Here is a 17,279-nt window from a genome sequence, read left to right as displayed (position 1 = left end):
CACCAACTTGGGAAGAAAGCGATCGTTCTTGTAACACCAAAAAACTGTGTAGCTTGAGTGAGTCATGAATGGAAGAGCAGGGGCCCTTCCACTTTGGTTCTTGTGGGAGTCCTTGCTTGTTTACAGGCACTGTGGAACTCTAGGGCCTCGGGGTGGCCAGCCCTCCTCCTGTCTGGGGCTGCCTCTAATTCCACTCCAATTGTAAGCCAGTCACACTATCAGCCCAAGCTCCCCTGTTGACCACCATCCCTGCTTTCCCACTGCTTGCCCTGTGGGATGGTAGAAGCTAAGGGAATGGTTCTCCAAGTGTGGTCTGGGCACACCCGTTGTGAGAGCTTGGCAATCTGTAAAAAAATAAAATGCAGATTCCTGGATGGGCTCCAGACCTAATCACATCTCCAGGGGTAATCCTGAGGCACAGGCCACCTTTCAGAACTGGTCTATCTGGGGCTGTAGCTACAGGACGCTTCCAGAGGCCTGAGTCCTAATTCTAAACCCATATAACCTAGTAATGGCAATACCTTACCTATGCAGCCCTCTCAACTCTCGTTTTCACATATTAATTCCTTGATCATCCTGACAACCGGGTTGTGAAGACAAGGTTGCACACGGGGGTGGGGGTGGGGTGGGGGTGGGGGTCGGTGGAGATGGAAGAGAGCATAAGGGAAAAATAAATCAATTAAAGGTTGCACAAGAGCCCCATTCCAAGAGACGGGTAAGGTGAGTGGCCCATGGGCACGCGAACAAATCGGAGTTGAGCCAGCCCCGCCCAGACGCTGGGTGGACCCAGAGCTGGTGTCAACACAGCGTGGAGGGGGCGCTCAGTTCACATCCTGCCCCGCGGAGCCCGGACTCATGACCCAGGTGGCTGTTCGTCGTGACCCCCCAGTTCAAGGTAGGTGTAGGGCCCTCCGTCTGCCCCTCTCCCCGAAGGCACCGCGCGCCCAGAAACCCGGCTCTGGCTCTCGGGTTCGGCGCGGCTCCGCGGGCCGTGCGTGGGGCTCGCCTGACCCCTGCCGGCCGGCCGCGGGGTCGCAGGCGCGCAGAACCTGCGCTCAGCCTTTGGTAGGTGCTCTGCACGGCTCCGCTCAGTGAGAACAGGGGAGAAAAAAGCCTGCTGTCTTTGTGTCTTTTCCTACAAGAAAGTCCACTGTTAGCAATTAAAAGAAAGGACTTAAACTCAGAACAAAGGCCAGTGGTGCTTTTTATAATTTTGTATGTTTTATGAGTTTTTAAATATGATCGTTTAAAAGGCTTATTTTAGCCATAACCGGTTTGGCTCAGTGGATAGAGCCTCAGTCTGCAGACTGAAAGGTCCCAAGTTGGATTCCAGTCAAAGGCATGTACCTTGGTTGCGGACACATGCCCAGTAGGGGTTGTGCAGGAGGCAGCTGATCGATGTTTCTCTCTCATCGATGTTTCTAACTATCCCTCTCCCTTCCTCTCTGTAAAAAATCAATAAAATATATGTTTTTAAAAAGGCTTATTTTAAAACCCTTTAAATTAAAAATAAAATCCTTGTCTCCAATGCCTCATCCCTCACCCCCCACCAAAAAACAAACAAAACAAAAAAAACGCTCACCACTTTTGAATCTTTAAGAGATTTATTCTGGTAATTCACTTAATGCCTGTAAGTGATATGCATGTTGATTTAATTGCAGACGCTTCTAAGGATGGTTCTTTAAAGAGCATACATTTGGCTTATAAGAAGCTCATTACATGCCCGTATTTTCCTCACTTTCTCAGACCAGTCCTGTCCACAAGCCAGAATTTGGGAGCCCTGGGACCAGATGGTGCAGCGTCCCATCCACATGCCTGGCTGTCCCCTGACTCTGCCCATACTTAATGCTCCCCAGTTCCCAGAGCCACACTCGTTCCAGGTGGGAGCCCGCCTCTCCCTGTGTGCTCCGCCTGGTCACTCCAGCAGAGAGCTGTTTGCGAAGCTGGCCTTTCTCACCATCCACCCTCTCAGACACAGCTAGCCTGTCTAAATATTTCTTGGATCCACAATAGTCTGACAACTTGCCTTCCTTCTTCCAATCCATGCCCCTCAACCCTTCCTCTATACCAGGGGTCCTCAAACTTTTTAAACAGGGGGCCAGTTCACTGTCCCTCAGACCGTTGGATGGCCGGACTATAGTTTAAAAAAAAAAACTATGGGCCCGTTGGGGGTGGAGGGAGGGGTTTAAAAATAAATAAATAAATAAACAAACAAACAAACTATGAACAAATTCCTATGCACACAGCGGCGGAAAAAACACCCGGCGGGCCGGAAAAATGTTTTCGGCGGGCCGCATGTGGCCCGCGGGCCGCAGTTTGAGGACCCCTGCTCTATAGTGAGCCAGAGTGAACTACCAAGCTCCCCCTAAACACTTCAGGGGCTCCCAGCACCTGTAAGATCCAAGATCTGGCAAGGCAAATAGGACCCTGATCTGGCCCAGTGTCCCCCTCCTGTGGCTCCTCTCCCCATGCCCGTGAGTGAGGACTTGGGTTCAGTTGCAGGTAGTACCTACAGTGCTGCTTCTTACTCCTGTGCCTTTGCCCCAGCTGATTCCTCTGCAGAGGATGCCCTGGCCCTGCCGCTTGCCCTTGCCTCCCCACCCAGAATGCTCAGTTCAGGAGCTGGCCCCTCAGGAAGACCTCCCTTCTCCGGCCTTTTCCCACTGCTCGTCCCCACCCTGCGCATCCTGAGAGGAACCCCTTCCTGCGTCTCCCTGGCCATGTCTACGCCTGTGGGCTTGCCCGCTGTTATATTCATCTCGTTTATGTGTCTGTTTCCCCTGGATCAGCCTAAGAACTTAAGGGCCAGGATTGTGATTTAACTGCCTTTACCATGCTCACCATCCCGCATGGCTCCTGGCACATAACAGATGCTCAACAAATGTTTATTGAAAGAGTAGCTGGGTTGTCATGTGTCACTTAGCTCACAGTTTCTGGTATCATGGTTATTTGTGTATGTGATCACCTCTGAGAATATTGTAAAATCTTTGAGGCCAAAGACCATTTCTCACTTACCCGAATCCTCCCAACAGCGTCCAAGGCTTACAGAAAGCCCTCAGCTACGTTCATGCCGAATGAGTGAAACAACAGGTGGGCGAGAGCCTTGGCCTAAGCCCCAAAGTTGGCAGGAACAGCACAGCCAGCCGGCCTCGCCTGGCCCTGCGTTCCCATCACCCTGGAGTGGCCAGGACCCAGCTGCAGAGGGGAGGCCCTCACCCCCCAAATTCCTCTCGCCCACTCAGTAACAGGAAGGAACTGCGATGAAGGACGCTGGCCCCTCTTCTGCCAGCTGAGGACAAGAATGGGGGGGGGGGGGTGTTGAATGTGTGGTAATGCAATGTCTATGCAATGCAAAGAACAGTAATAAATTCCTATGTACCAGCACCAGGTCAGTGAGGAGAATATTCCAATTACCTTAGAAGCTCATGTTCCCCTCCCTGACACATTTCCCCCAAAGGAAACAGCATCCTGAATTTAGTGGAAGTCCTCTCCTCACTTTTCCTTATGTGTATACCCCTAAACAATATTGCTTAGATTGCCTGTTTTTAAATTTTCTCCATTGGACTCAGACTTAATATAGTCTTCCATGTCTTGTTTCATGGGGTCATCATTGTACAGGTTTTAAAGATTTCTTCATATCAATGAGTAGAGCTGTAATTTGGTCAAATTTTATTTTCTTGTATAGTATTCCGTTCTGTGAAAATGCTGCAATTTAATATCCATCCTAGTGTTCATGGACGTGTGGGTTGCTACCAGCTTGGGGCTACTCGAAAACATTATATGTCTTCTGGTTTGTGTGTGCAAGAATGGAAGTTCTGTGTGATAGGGTGTACACCTGATCAAATTTACTAGGTAATTCCAAACTGTTTTCAAAGTCGTTGTGCACCTATATTTTTTAGGATAATGCCACCAGAGGTGACCCAGGGCAGAAGTGGCATGCCAGCCACAGGGCCAGCTGCATGAGCTGATGTTCAGCAAGGGAGAAAAGTCAGATGCAAGAGTGTGCACCGGGCTTCCCTGCTCGGGCCCATCAACCTCATGGTCACCAAACCTTTACAGACAAGCTGAGAGCCATGCCCTGGGCCAGGGGCTGGGGGACAGCACTGAGCTAGTGCAGAGCCGCCTGAGAGAGAGACAGTTGTGTTCCCACTTATGCTGCCAGGCAGCCTGACACAGCTTTGCCCTGGAATACATGGGAGAGTAAGGGCGGGATGGGTAAATGGGAGTTTCGGGAAGGAGGAACAATATGTCAGGCTCAGGATATCCCAGCACAGGCACTGTCTTCCTCCTCCTCAGAGGAGCCGGATCAGGGGAGGAAGGACAGAGGCCTGCCCTTGCCATCACTAGAGGGAAGGAAGGAAGAAAGATTAGGGCTCCCTGAACCACAGAGATGGACCCCTCCCCATTCAAACACACCTGTTTCCTTGTGCCCATCCAAAGGCAGACATGGCACACACTGAGAGACAGACTGTTAGATATGCTACAGGAGCAAAGGCCAGAAGCATGAGCTTGCAGCTGCCCGCAGGAGATAAGCCTAGCTCAGGGGCCGGCCTGGCCTGCCCTGAGGGTCCCCCTGGCACATCCGCCTGGGCTCCCAAGAGGCAGCCTCTGCAAAGCCTAGTGTCTTCAGGACAACCTGGGGTCCCACCCCAAATGCTTGCTCTATTTATGGAAATGGGGTAGCAAAGTCACTTAGTCCCTACTCCACCCCCACCAGCCACCCCCCACCCCCACCCCTTCGGTCTGATGCTGCCAGGATGGACAGGGTTGACTCTGCAGTAGGTCCCTTTACTTGGTGAAGTAAAATTGTTTAATTAAATTTATTATAAGATGAATTAAAATTTAAAATAAGGGGAGGAGGACTCTGAAATGAGAAACAGGCTAGTCAGATGAGACCCTGTGTCCTCTCATAACTGGCCTGCAGCCTGCCCTGTCCTTCCTTTCTTTCCAGACTCCCACTGTTGGCCCAGAGTGGAGGGTGGGGTCTGTTGACCCAGAGTGGAAGGGTGGGGCTGGGGCCATTGCGAGGTTGCTAATTAAGGCTGGAGGTATGTGAATTTGATATGACTGTTGCTGCCTGAGAAAACAGGGATCTGCTCCCCAATGCGGAGACTGCTTCCAGTGGCTGAGCTGGCCATGCTTCGGGCTAACGCATCACCACCTAGCTATTCAGACCCAGCAAGCACCAGCCCCTCTCACTGTGCTCTCCCTGCTCCCGCCCCCCAGGTGGCCATGGGCAGAGTACACACTTGGGCCCTGCAAGGCTGAGAAGAGGGGGGAGGGACGCAGGTTGGTCTTGGAGATCTCCATCTCCTTGGGGTACCTCCCTCCCTGGGAGGCTACCAGGCTCCAGAGTGAAGGAAGGTGAAGTTCTCACTGGAAAGTAAGTGGGCCCCCCTTAGTCTTCTGTGGGGGGATACCGAGATGCTTGGAACCCTGCCACACACTCCTCTATGTCCCCCGCGTCCCCCCCCCCCCGCCCCGCCCCCGTTCGCTGACCCTTAGGGGCCAATTGGAGAGCTTCATGCGGCAGTTTTTCTGCTCTCCACACCTGGTCACCCACATCTGCAAGGGGCAGCCTCGTGTCCAGGACTCCTGAGCCCTGGAGAGAGGCCCTGGGGGTGCGGGCCTCGGAGTGCGGAGCCTGTTGTCGACAGGCGCAAAATAACCTATAACTGCGGCTGTTAGTGCTCCCCAAAGAAGAGGCAAAGCAACTTGGGTTGATTCCTGGCCAGGGCACATACTAGGTTTGGGATTCAAACCACCACTCCCCCCCGCCCCCTCCCCCACTGGTGCAGGAGGCAACCAATGGATGTTTCTCTTTCAAATCAATAAAGAAAAACAAAAAGGGTCAAAGCTGGCTTCTCAGTCTTAGCTGAGAGCAGATCCCTCACTAAAGGATGCCCTTCCCTACCCCATATTCTGCTTTCCTAAAACTTCCACGTTCCCCTCTGCTTCAAGTGGACACTCCTGTGGGCTCAGCCCTCTTGTGATGCCCCACAGGGTCCTCTGATAAGCCCCTTCCCTCCACCCAACCCCTCACCCCAGCCTGCCCCTCCCACCAGGACAGCCACCGAAACTCATTTCCCTCCTGCCTCCTGGAACCTTCATCTCTCTGCACCTCCTGTGAGGGTTTCAGTCCCCAGTCAGTGGGTGGACCTGCTTGTCCAGCTTCCTGCCCCCAGTCAGCACATCCCTGGCTCAGCCCATTGAGTAACCCATCCTTGCACCCACCAATCCCTGGCTCAGAGCAAAACAGGCATTTACTGAGTGGCTGCTTTGCACCAGGGGGTGCTGGGGATTCCAAGACCAGTAACAGTCATGGGGCCAAAGGTGATTACAGTTTAGTTGAGGAAATAGACATAAAACAGATCAGTTCAATCACTCCAATCAATTCTAATGTTATTTATTCTTTAAGGCCTATCGTGAGCACCGCTCACCCAAACATTACCTGTCTGTGGTATGCTGCTGTATCCCCAGCATTAAGTCTGGCTTAATGGAGGCGCTTAATAAGAAATATTTGCATGATGAATGCCTGCCCTGGGGGGTTGCAGGAGGGGACCACCTCTATCCTGTCTCTCTCAACCAAGCTTATCTAAATGAAATCAGATTTAACTGAAACATCACGGGCAGACTTGCAGGGGCATAGGGGGAGGGGTGGTGGGGGGCGGGCGGGGGGGTGCCAAAGTGGGAAGGGGAAATCCCAAGGCTTTGCCTCGAACTAAATTCTCCAATCTTTATAGTAGCAGCTAAAAGATTGGGGTTCCGGGGCCCACAGACTCTAACTTCTTAGAGAAGCCATCTGGTCTGCCAGAGCCAGAACTGTAAATTTTATGTCTCCAGATTTCAAAGGCTCTGCCCTGTCAAACCCATAACTTGGAATCCAGTCACTGCATTCATCAAGTCAGTAAACTTTATAGTAAAAATGTACACAAATCACAAACCCCACTAACACTGGAGACTCAGAGACCAAGGTAACGTCACAGTGACTCCAGAAAATAGGCAAACTGGGCTGGAAGGAGCGAGTCTAAGGGCAGCAGGCAGGGCCTGGCACACAGTGTGGCTCGAGGAAGTAGTTTTCCAGCGCTGTGATCACGTGGCAAAGCAGCCGGACTGCAGAGCTAAGGAGGCCCAGGCAAGGCTTCATTCCTCTGCCAGTCATTTGTGTATTCATCGTTTGGTAATTGTTACTGAGAGCCTACCACGCGCATTGCCCTGCCAGGCTGTGGGGAAACAGTGGGACCCGATGCAGACGTCCCCACCCTCGCCTAGTCCGGAAGACAGCCCTCACTGGAACCACTCCCTTGACAAGCTGGGCTTGGGAGGGAGGGAGGGAGGGAGGGAGGGAGGGAACGTCGCAGGTTCAGGAGTGAGATTGGGGGGCGGGGCATGTAGGGGTCAGCCGCCTCCCGGCTGAGGCAGCCTCAGGGGTCTGCTTCAGATTTGGATAGCAGGAGCTACAGACGGGTTTAAGCGGGAGGAGGATGCGATGCGATCTGTTTTGGAAGGATCCCGGTGGCAGGTGCGTGGGAAAGTCTGGGGGGCGAGGGGTGGGGGGATGGGAAGGGCCGAAGGGCTGCGGGAGGCCAGGGCTGCGGTTGCTGGGGTGGGGAGGAGGTTCGGCTCCAGGCGTGGAGGTAAATGACAGTCAGGCTGTAGCGATGGCTTAGATATGGGTGGCGGCTGGGAGGGAGAGGGAGGTGCCAAGGATGACTCCTGCAGGTTCCTGGCTTTTGAAACTGGGTGGGAGGTGGTGCTTTTACCCCCAAATGGAAGCCCTGGGAGAGCACTGGGTTTGTTGGTGGTTGGAAGGCAGTTGAAGTGTATCTGATGTTCCTGAAGGACCACCTTGCTATTTCAGTGTCAAAATGAGTGCAGAGGGCAGGGAAGGGTACTTTTGATGAGACTTTGCACAAGGACTATTTCTTTTTACAAATAAATATGACAATACACGCGCAACATTTTACCTCCAGTCTGATAGTGGCTTACAGCACCTTTATGAGTAAAATCCAAGTGATTTGCTAAACGATGGCCGGAAAACGTAAGAACAGAGAGTTGTCTGGGGAAACTCACTTTGGAACAAATGATGGAGGAACAATTCAAAGTGACAAGGCTCAGACCCACCACTTCTTAGCTGTGTGACTTTGGGCAAGTTATTGAAACTGTCTACGCCTCAGGTTCCTCATCAGTAAAGTGGGAATAATAACACTACCTAGTTCATAAGGCTGGTTGAGGATTAAGAGAGTGTATACTCTTTCCAGCTGGCAAGCCATGGGCATCTCTCAGGATAACTGGTGCAAGCGTGCAAGACCTGGGGGTGGCGGGGTAGCAAGAGAAAAGCTTACCACAAGAAGCCAAAACATGAGCTGGGAAGCCCTGCTGCCTACACTAAGATTGCCCCCCCCCCCCCGCCTCCACCCCCACCCACCACATACACTGTCTGAGTGCGGAGCCTTGAGGCTGGGTGTCGGCAACTTCTCCTGGGGCTCGGAGGGCTGTACGTGCAAAATAAAGATTATCGATGTTGTCTACAATGCATGCCCCTACAAAGCGGACCACACCGAGACCCCAGTAAAGACCTGCATTGTGCTCATTGACGGCACACTCTACCCACAGAGGTCCGAGTGCCACCAGGCAGTGGTCTGGGCCACAGGAAAGGGGTCAAGCTGACTCCTGAAGAGGGACAGATTTTAAACAAAAAACGATCAAAGAAAATTCAAAAGAAATATGATAAAAGGAAAAATAATGCCAAAATCAGCAGTCTTCTAGAGGAGCCAGTCCAGCAGGGCAAGCTTCTTGCGTTGATCACTTCAAGACCAGGCCACTGCGGCTCAACAGATGGCTTTGTGCTGGAGGGCAAGGAGCTGCAGTTCTGAGGAAAATCAAGGCCTGGAACGGCAAATAATCCTTCTTCCCTCCTATCTTAGCTCATTACTAAAGGTGTTTATTCTAGAGAGAGAGAGAGAGAGAGAGAGAGAGAGAGAGAGAGAGAGAGAAGAATTTAACACAATACCTAGCTCATGGAATCTCTCTAGGGATATTACCTATCACTACAAACTATACTCCAACAGAGAGAAACAAATGAAAAAGGAAACTGCTGACTTATACATATGCTTTGCAATAATAAAGAAGACTTGCCCATATAACTAGCACGACTTTTACAAATCCCTTTAAAATACTTTTTTAACACAGAATTATTCACAAATCAGAGGGGAAAATTGTTAGTCCTGGTGCCTGAGTCTAGATGTCACCTACCCAGCTATTTTTTGCCTGGCCCAGTCGTTCTTGGGTTATATATGCTTCGCTGGGATCTTTAGTTTCAGAGGCTCAGCAAGGTGGAATGGAAGCTTTCCAAGGTCAAAAGCAATGTTATCTGCATCATCTTCCAGGACTCCTTGGTTCCTGAACAGTGCTGAGTGTGAGTGAGGCTGTGGTTGGTTAGCAGGGGACTGTAGTTTGGAGACCACTCCAGGGTGCATTTGTGCTGGGAGAGGCTGGTCCTGGCTCTCCTGGGTACATCGTGGTTAAGGGAAAGTGGCAAAAGAGCCATTGGCTGGTGGCTGTGGCTGAAAGCATGTAGAAGATGGAGCCACCTCACCTTGGGGAATGTGATTAGGGATGCCATGGAAAGTCTTTCCAAATGTAAAGGAAGATGATGGCTAAGGTCACAGAGACAGCCCTGGTGTTGGGAGGGTGGATTGGGAAAGCCATGGGGAGGGAGGCTGGCCCCTCCTCCAGACCCAGCAAAGGGAGGCACAGCCTGACTAAGGCCAGAGTGGGACACGCTGCAGCTGGATGGACAGAATACAGCCATGGACGCCACATAGTAGGGACTCCATATGGGAGACAGAGGTGCAAACAGGGGTTGCAGGACTGGCTTCCAGAAACAGGGCAGTCTATAGACATGGCCGAGTGGGGGTATGATGAAGTAGGAATGTTACCTACCACAAATGGGGGGGTGGGCATTTGCTAAGAGTCGGGTACTCTTCTAAGTACTTTGCATGTTTTAAGATGCTGCAGAGCCAGAACCCCAACTCAGGAAGTCTAGCTGCAGAGTTTGTATTCTATAGCCACTACATTATATGAAATGTAGAAAGAGTAAGGGTTTCAGACCTACGGAGGGTTAGACCTCTGTTTAACCTTTATGCTAACTGCTATATTTTAAAAAGCAAAGGTCTGGAGCCACTCCAAGCCTGTGTGATCTTGAGCAGTTACTTAGATACTCCAGGTGTCTTATTTGTTTGTAAATTTGAGAATATTTACCTAAAAGGGTTATTTAGGATTAAATAAAGAAATGTGGCCCTAGCCAGTTTGGCTCAGTGAATAGAGCATCAGCCTGCGGACTGACGGGTCCTGGGTTCGATTCTGGTCAAGGGCACATGCCTGGGTTGTGGGCTTGATCCCCAGTAGGGAGCATGCAGGAGGCAGCCAATCAATGATTCTCTCTCATCATTGATGTTTCTATCTCTCTCCCTCTCCCTTCCTTTCTGAAATAAATAAAAATATATATATATAAAAAAAGAAAGGTGTTTGTGTGCCCATGCCTTCTGTAAGACCCTTGGTTTTGGAAGACATTGCCTGTTCCAGATCTGGGTGTCTTCATCATCCCAGGAGTCTGCAGGTCTGGGTTCAAGGAACCATAGTGGGTATACTCCTGGACTTCCAGTCCACAGCCTCTGGGGTTCCTCAGGGAGGGGCCCCCTTTAACATACTCCTATTTGAGCAAAGCGTCCTAATAGCAGTGATCCTGAGCAAGCTGAGGTCCCAAGCGACCACATCCAGATCATCACAGGCATTTCATGCTTCTTGGAACCCTCCCCGCTTCACCATTAATTTATTCAGTTGCTATTTACCAATCATCTACTATTCAGTTCATCAAATATTATTAGGCATCAACTATCTGCCAGGCGTTATGTCATGTTCTTAGGAGTAGAAGCCCACAGGTGCTGGCTCATGTTTAATTTCCCTTTCCATCTCCAGCCTAGTTTCATGGATCTTGGAGAGCACTCATTAAACATCTGGACCTGAGGCAATAATAAAGGCTGTATTAGAGATGGGCTGTGAGAATGTAACAAGGCTCTCCAAGTAGGTCCAATGGAGGTAGACACTCCAAAAGCTTAGACCATCCTTGTCTGTGGCCACAATGCAAGGATCACAAACTGAAAACCTTCAAGAGTCAGGCAGGTCTCCTAAGTGCCCGAAGAGGGCAAGGTGGGACCATGGCAAACTAGAGCCGGCCTGCCCCGTAAAGATGGCATTTGCTACTTGGCACTAGCCTATTATTGCAAGTGGAAATGTGGGCCAAAGATAGTCAGATCTTCTAAGTTTTCAAGAGAAATTGGAAATTTGGCTTTTTATTTTAAACCTCCAAAAATATCAGCATTGGCTCCTAATTTAAATCTTTTTTAAAGTCCTGTGAAACAAACACTTGTCAAAACAGAGCTTGTCTGCCTGCTGAATTCTGCTTAAAGGTTGTCATTTGGGACCCGAGTGGATCTGTGGTAGCGGAGAGTTAAAGGGCTTTCTGTCCTGGGGCCAGGTTCTGAGAGACCCAGAATGCCACCCTTCTTTGGGTGCATGGAAGTGCCAGACACACAGGCAGCCATAAAGGGGAAGTTGAAGCCATAGTGCTGCCTTCCAGAGGTAAGTAGTCTCATCACAGACCAAGGCAAAGCAGCAGAGGGTCAGGAAGGCATAGCAGGAGACCGTGTGGGGCCCTAGGAATTCAGGGCATCAGGGAGCAAGATCTCACTTCGGAGACCTTCTCCTGAGCTTTGAAAGACTTTTCCAGGAATTCAGGCTTAAGACTCTGAAGATGAGGATGAGGATTTCGGAGACAGAGAGTTCAAGGAGCTCCAGGAACAAACACGGACAGGCACGACCTGTTCTGGGGACCCCGAAGAAAAGCCCTGAAGGGTTAGCTTCCAGGTGTAGTGGGAAACAGCTCGCTGGAAAAGGCAGGGCTGTGCGATGACACCCACACTCTGTTTGACTTGACCTGGCAATCCCTGACTGTGACGACAGTGGTCCCAACGGGCAGGCTAGTGGGGCCAGGTTCTCTAGGCTTGTAGAAGGCAGCGCTGTGGGCTGGGGCTACGGGGAGTCCAACCCTGACATGAGAGTCAGGCAGAGCAGACTGTCATCCTCGGGACGGGCATTCATGGCTTTAAGCCTCGGTTTCCTCATCTGAGAAATGGCAACAGTGAGCCTATCTATCTCCTGGCGATGAGGGGGCGAGGACGAAACCAGCTCCCAAAGTAAAGTTCTCAGTCTGATGCCAGCCCCAGTGAGGGATCTTTGCCAGCATCTTTATATGGTTCTTATCAGCAATGCCCACTCCTGAGAATTCTAGTCCCAAGTCGGGTGAGGAAAGAGCACCTGGAGGGTAAAGCTGGTCTCCATGTTTTTGCCTTCTTTACTGTGGTTGTTACAGGAAGTGGCATTGATTCTGGGAGGGCAGGAGCGGGTGAGGGAGGAGGTGGGGAGGAGCGAGGCAGAGCCCCCTGCTTAGCCATGGTGGGAGCGGGCTTGGGAGCAGCGCCGAGGCATGGCTCTTCCCCAGGGTTGGACCCTTTCTGCCTGACCCCCACCTACGACGCGGGCAGAGACTCAAGGTTAAATACCCCCGGGGAAGGCAGCTTTGATGAAAAGCAAAGTGCAACGTCCCTCCTCCATGAGCCACCCCAGGCTGCTCCCCATTTGCCTTCCCAGACCTCTGTCAGATACAGATCCGACCAGAACCTTGCTTCCCTTAAGAAAGCCCCGTGTCCCCAATGCCTTTGGGGTGAAGGTCCTGGGCCAGACTTACAAAGCCTAGGCGGCCCCACCTCACCCCCTACTTATTTCACAGCTCGACACCACCCCTAAAGCCGTACCCCTGTGTGGATGTCCCCAACTTTCGTTCGACTGATGGCAGACCTGCGGGAAGAATGAATGCCTGCGCCTTCATCAAGATTCTGCTCTTGGCTTAGCTCCTTCTCAGAACGTGCTCGCACCTCGCTCCAGCCCCGCGCGGGGGAGACCCTGGCACGCCTCCCTTTGCCTCCTCGGCAGCCATTACGTGTTGCTGTCGTGGAGTTGTGTTTGGCACCCTGTTTTCTGTTTCCTTGTCCCCCTGCCCCGACTGGAAGCTTCCTGAGAGCAGGAAAAGTCTTGCTCCCCGTGTCAACCCGAGGGCCAGCTGACCCTTTCGCCTGGGGCATTCTGGCCACTCCACACGGGACGGACCCCGGGCGGGGGCGCCGGCGAGTGGGCAGCTGGATGGAAGAACCGCAGCAGCGGGTGGGGGTGCCTTTCTGGAAGCCGCGGGAGTGGGGGCGAGGCCAGCTCTCCGGCCTCTGCATAGGCTCCCGCCGACCCCGGCCCAGCCGGCCCGGCTCCCTCCCGCTCCGGGAGCCCGTGCCCACCGGGCCAGGTGATCTCGAACCTTCTCCCTCTCACACCCCAACAACAAACAACCCTCGCTCTCTCCCTCCAGAGAAAGGAGGTGGAGCCTGACCTCCGCCGGAGGCTGCTGCAGCTGCCGAGGGGGGTGGGGTAGAGCTCGGAGCTCCAGTCCAGAGGGGAGCCTGTCCTCCAGGGAGTGGCTGGGGTGGGGGCCTTGGCGAGTTCCCAGGCGCCCGGGAAGCCCTCCCTCGGCAGCCCCGACCCTCCCCGGGCGAAGGGAGGAGGGGCAGAAGGGGTGGCTGCAGTGAGTGCCTGCTTCCGACTCTGCCCCTCTCTGGAGCTGGAGTGCCCTCGGACCCCCTCCGCCCCATTCACACCCACCCTTCCTCGAACCCTGCAGCCTCACGGGCAGGGTGAGACCAGGAGCCCAGCAGACCGGAGGGAGAGGATGCAGCTCAGTGGGGCAACGGGGAGCCAGGGTGTGCCCATCCCCCACCCCCTTGGCTGGGAGGGGGGAGGGCGCAGGGTGGAGAGACAGACCTCCGGGACACAGCCGACTGAGGCCTAAAAGGGCGCGAAATGGGGTGTCCTCTGTAGTTGTTAGGGCTATGGTGGAGGCAACTTGGATAAGGGGGGGAGAGGGAACCCCAAAGGGGAAGGCCTAGGGTCCCAAAGACGGGAAGAGGAGTTGGGAGAGAAGGAGAATGCAGAAGCAGCTTCTTGGGGAGCAGCAGCCTGCAAAGACTTCCCTGGCCAGCAGTCTGGAGGCTAGCACTGGACACATGGGGGTTTGGGACACAGCGCATTGGACATGTGTTCCTCAAAGTCTGAGTGCATGGAACACCCCCCTCCCTTGTTCCTTCTTATGAAGTTGAAGGTCCTGGGCCCACACAGGCCCCGGCTTCATTTTGACACCTCCCCCCCCCCCCCCCCAGGGCTTTGGCAGTGGGTGCCATTAGAGGAGGAAGAGGTCCTGTTCTTTGCTGAGCATTTAACAGCTGGTTCCTTGGCAGGGCCTTGCCCCTCCAGTTCAGTCACAGAAAGAGTACTTCTGCCTCCCCACCCCTAGGGAAGGGCCCCAGCAGGTAAAGACCCTGCAGGCGCAGGCGGCTGGCTGCACTTGCTTTTGCCTAGGGGCAAATCATTTCTGGAGATCCTTTAAGGAGGACGTTCCCGATCCCTTTAAGAGGGAGTGGGTCAGATAAAAGGACAATAAAAACCCACCTTTCATTATTGGGGAGAGAGGGAGGGTTCCTATGACGGAGGGGCAAGCACTGCAGCCGAATTTAACTGATGCCCTGGGATCTTTCTCTCAAGGAGCTATGCCCTTCAGTTTGTCCAGTGGGACTGAGACCAAGTGTCTCAGTAAGTATTCCTGGGACCTAGAGTTCAGACACTTTAAGGGGGGGTGGGGAGCAGCTGGCCCACACCCTGGAAAGATGGGACCAGCGCATGGAATGGAGGAAGGGGAGGGTGGTTACAGCCACCACTATAAGGACTGTGTTGCCCCGCTGGGGTGTCCTGCCTGGTGCCAGGTGGCTGGAACCTGGGGCCAGCAGTCTGCAGGGACTGCGCGAGCAGTGGGGAGGTGCCTGGCGGCTGGACTGGAGATGACAGAGCAGCCAGTCCGTCCTGGCTGTCAGTCTGGTCGTAGGTGGTGGGGGAGGGGTGTGCGGTGTGTTTGCTCGAAGCCCTGTTTTTTTCCTCTCTGCATCTCCCTCTCTCGGCTCTGCTCTCTTGCTCTGAGGCAGTTAATCCTTCCTGATGGGTCTGGAAGCTCCAGGGTAGAGAGAGTCCCTGTCTGGAGGCAGGGAGGGGGTGGCCCTGGAGACCTAATGGATCCACTCCTCTCTCCAGACCCAGCCACAAACCCCTTTTAGTGGGGAACCTCTGGGCTGCTGGGTGTGCCAAGGTGCCTTGGAGTGGGGTGGGGGCAGCACTCATTCAGGAAAGGTTAGAGGAGATGAAGGAAGGAGGAAGCGGTGGAGTCCTTTCCAGGTGTAGACGGGCTCTGGATTGGGAAGGAAGGAGGCCCGGTCACAGAGGTCCCTGGAAGTGAGGTGAAGGAGTCCTGGCCGAAAGGTCCCTGGGGGAGGGGCAGGGTGTGCAGCCCAGGGCCTCTTCTTCCCTGGCTTGTTGACCAGTTTTAACAAAGTGGGAGAGAAGAGGGGTAAACCAGTGCACTGGCATAGGAGGAACAACAAATGCTTTTGGCCAGCCTGTCTCTGAACCTAGCCCCCTCAGTCCGAGTCTCCTGGGGAAAAGGACACGGCCACCCACATGGGGGAGGCTCTGCAGGTAGAATTCCTCCAGCTGCCAGGCAGGGCAAGCTGGGCAGGCTTGAATGGGTCCTCACGACCACCCTGCCTCCTCTCCAGTCAGTGATCCCTTTTTTCCCTCCCAAGAGGGCCCCATATAAAGACAACTCTCTCTCCCCTATCCCTTAACCCAGGGCCACTGGATGCTGAGGAAACGCCCAGACCTCCAACCTTATCCTACAACCACTTCCTAGCAGGGGCTTTCTGCTACTTGGGACTCCTTCATTTCTCTTCTGACCCTTGTAGCCTCAATCCCTCTCTACCCGTTCGTGGGCATGAAGCCAAGGTCAGCCCAGGTTGAGCTGCTGACAGGAGCTCTGTCCCCTCTTTTGTCTTGGCTCCAGGCTGCCAATGGGGGCATCAGCCCATGGGAGACTGGAGCAGGGAGAGGGTGCATTTTGTGAGGTGGGGATAGAGCTGGCCTGGTGATGGTGGGGAATCTTTGTCCTGGGAAGCTCAGGGAGGGGAGAATCTTTAGTGTCCTTTTTTTACAGCTTGGATGATTTTCCTTTGTAGAGGCAGTTGTCCTAGGAGAACTTGATTCTTTGAGTTTCCCTGACGCAGTTTTAGCTTCCATCCACACAGTTGACTTGCTGGGTGGCCCCCTCCTTTAAACATCTCCCCCAACATATCCAAAACAGACAGCTCTAAAGGCAGATGGGGAACCATCCTTTAGGGTTCCATTTTCCAGCCATGGAGGCAAATAGCCCTGATTGTCTTCAAGGCTGCCTGCCGGTGAGTGCTTGAGTTTCAAGGTCTAGGAAAGGCGAGAGCGTGTGAGGCGCAGGAAGAGCCCCCCAGTCACACTCCTAGGCTGGGTTTCTCCTCCAGCCTAGGCGGCCCCCGGCATTTGCGGGTGCTTCTCTCAGCTGGAGGAGGTACCTCCCTGGGCTGTTCCCAGCCCTCTGATGACTTGACATTACCCTTTTTGTTGCTGCTCCTTTTAACTCCCAACGCTCCCCTCCCCCTCCTGAATGGGGAATGAGGCTTTGTTCTGGGGTGGACTCAGTATGTCTCAAGAACCTACTATGTGCACATTCAACGCTGGTTGAAGTGAAGCCCTACGCCGGCTTTGGCGATACTAGGTGCCCAAGACAGCCCCTTCCCGCACCTCACAGGGACCTCCCACACCTCCATGTGACCTCAGCCTGCTGTGCCCACCCACCCCGCTGACCCCGCGAGCATGCTCGGGCTTGGAAAGGCACGTCTGTGGGTGTGAGACGGAGCCACAGCATTCGGTGAGTAGGGGGAAGCCAGGTAAGTGTCCATACTGGGTCCCATCCTAGCTTGGGGACCAAAGGGAGGAAGTGCAGCGTGGGCTGTCAGGCTGCCGCTCCCCGCCCCCCCCCCCCCCCCAGCCCTCCACCGACCCGCTCCCGGAGGAAAGCTCTGATGTTCCCCGCGATGGTGGGAGAGGGTATGTGGGTGTCAAGGACTCTCAGACCAGACTCTGCTGTCGGCTGGAAATGGATAAGGGTTCCACACTCTGCTTCCGAGAAGGGTGAATTAGGAGCTGGAGTGGGGGGCGGTAGGAAAAGGGGAGAAAGAGGAAAAAGAGATGCGGGTGAGGGGTTA

At 53.5% G+C, this 17,279-nt stretch overlaps 1 pseudogene; it reads left to right on the top strand.

Annotated features, from left to right (window-relative positions):
- The first annotated feature begins 8,271 nt into the window (after window positions 1–8,271).
- On the top strand, window positions 8,272–8,905 carry LOC132220047 (small ribosomal subunit protein eS8-like; annotated as a pseudogene).
- The last annotated feature ends 8,374 nt before the right edge of the window (window positions 8,906–17,279 follow it).

Source organism: Myotis daubentonii, chromosome 1 (assembly GCF_963259705.1).
Source record: "Myotis daubentonii chromosome 1, mMyoDau2.1, whole genome shotgun sequence".
In the NCBI taxonomy this organism is placed as follows: Eukaryota; Metazoa; Chordata; class Mammalia; order Chiroptera; family Vespertilionidae; genus Myotis; species Myotis daubentonii.
The sequence above is the reverse complement of the archived record's forward strand: the minus strand, read 5'-3'. Positions and strand labels throughout refer to the sequence as shown.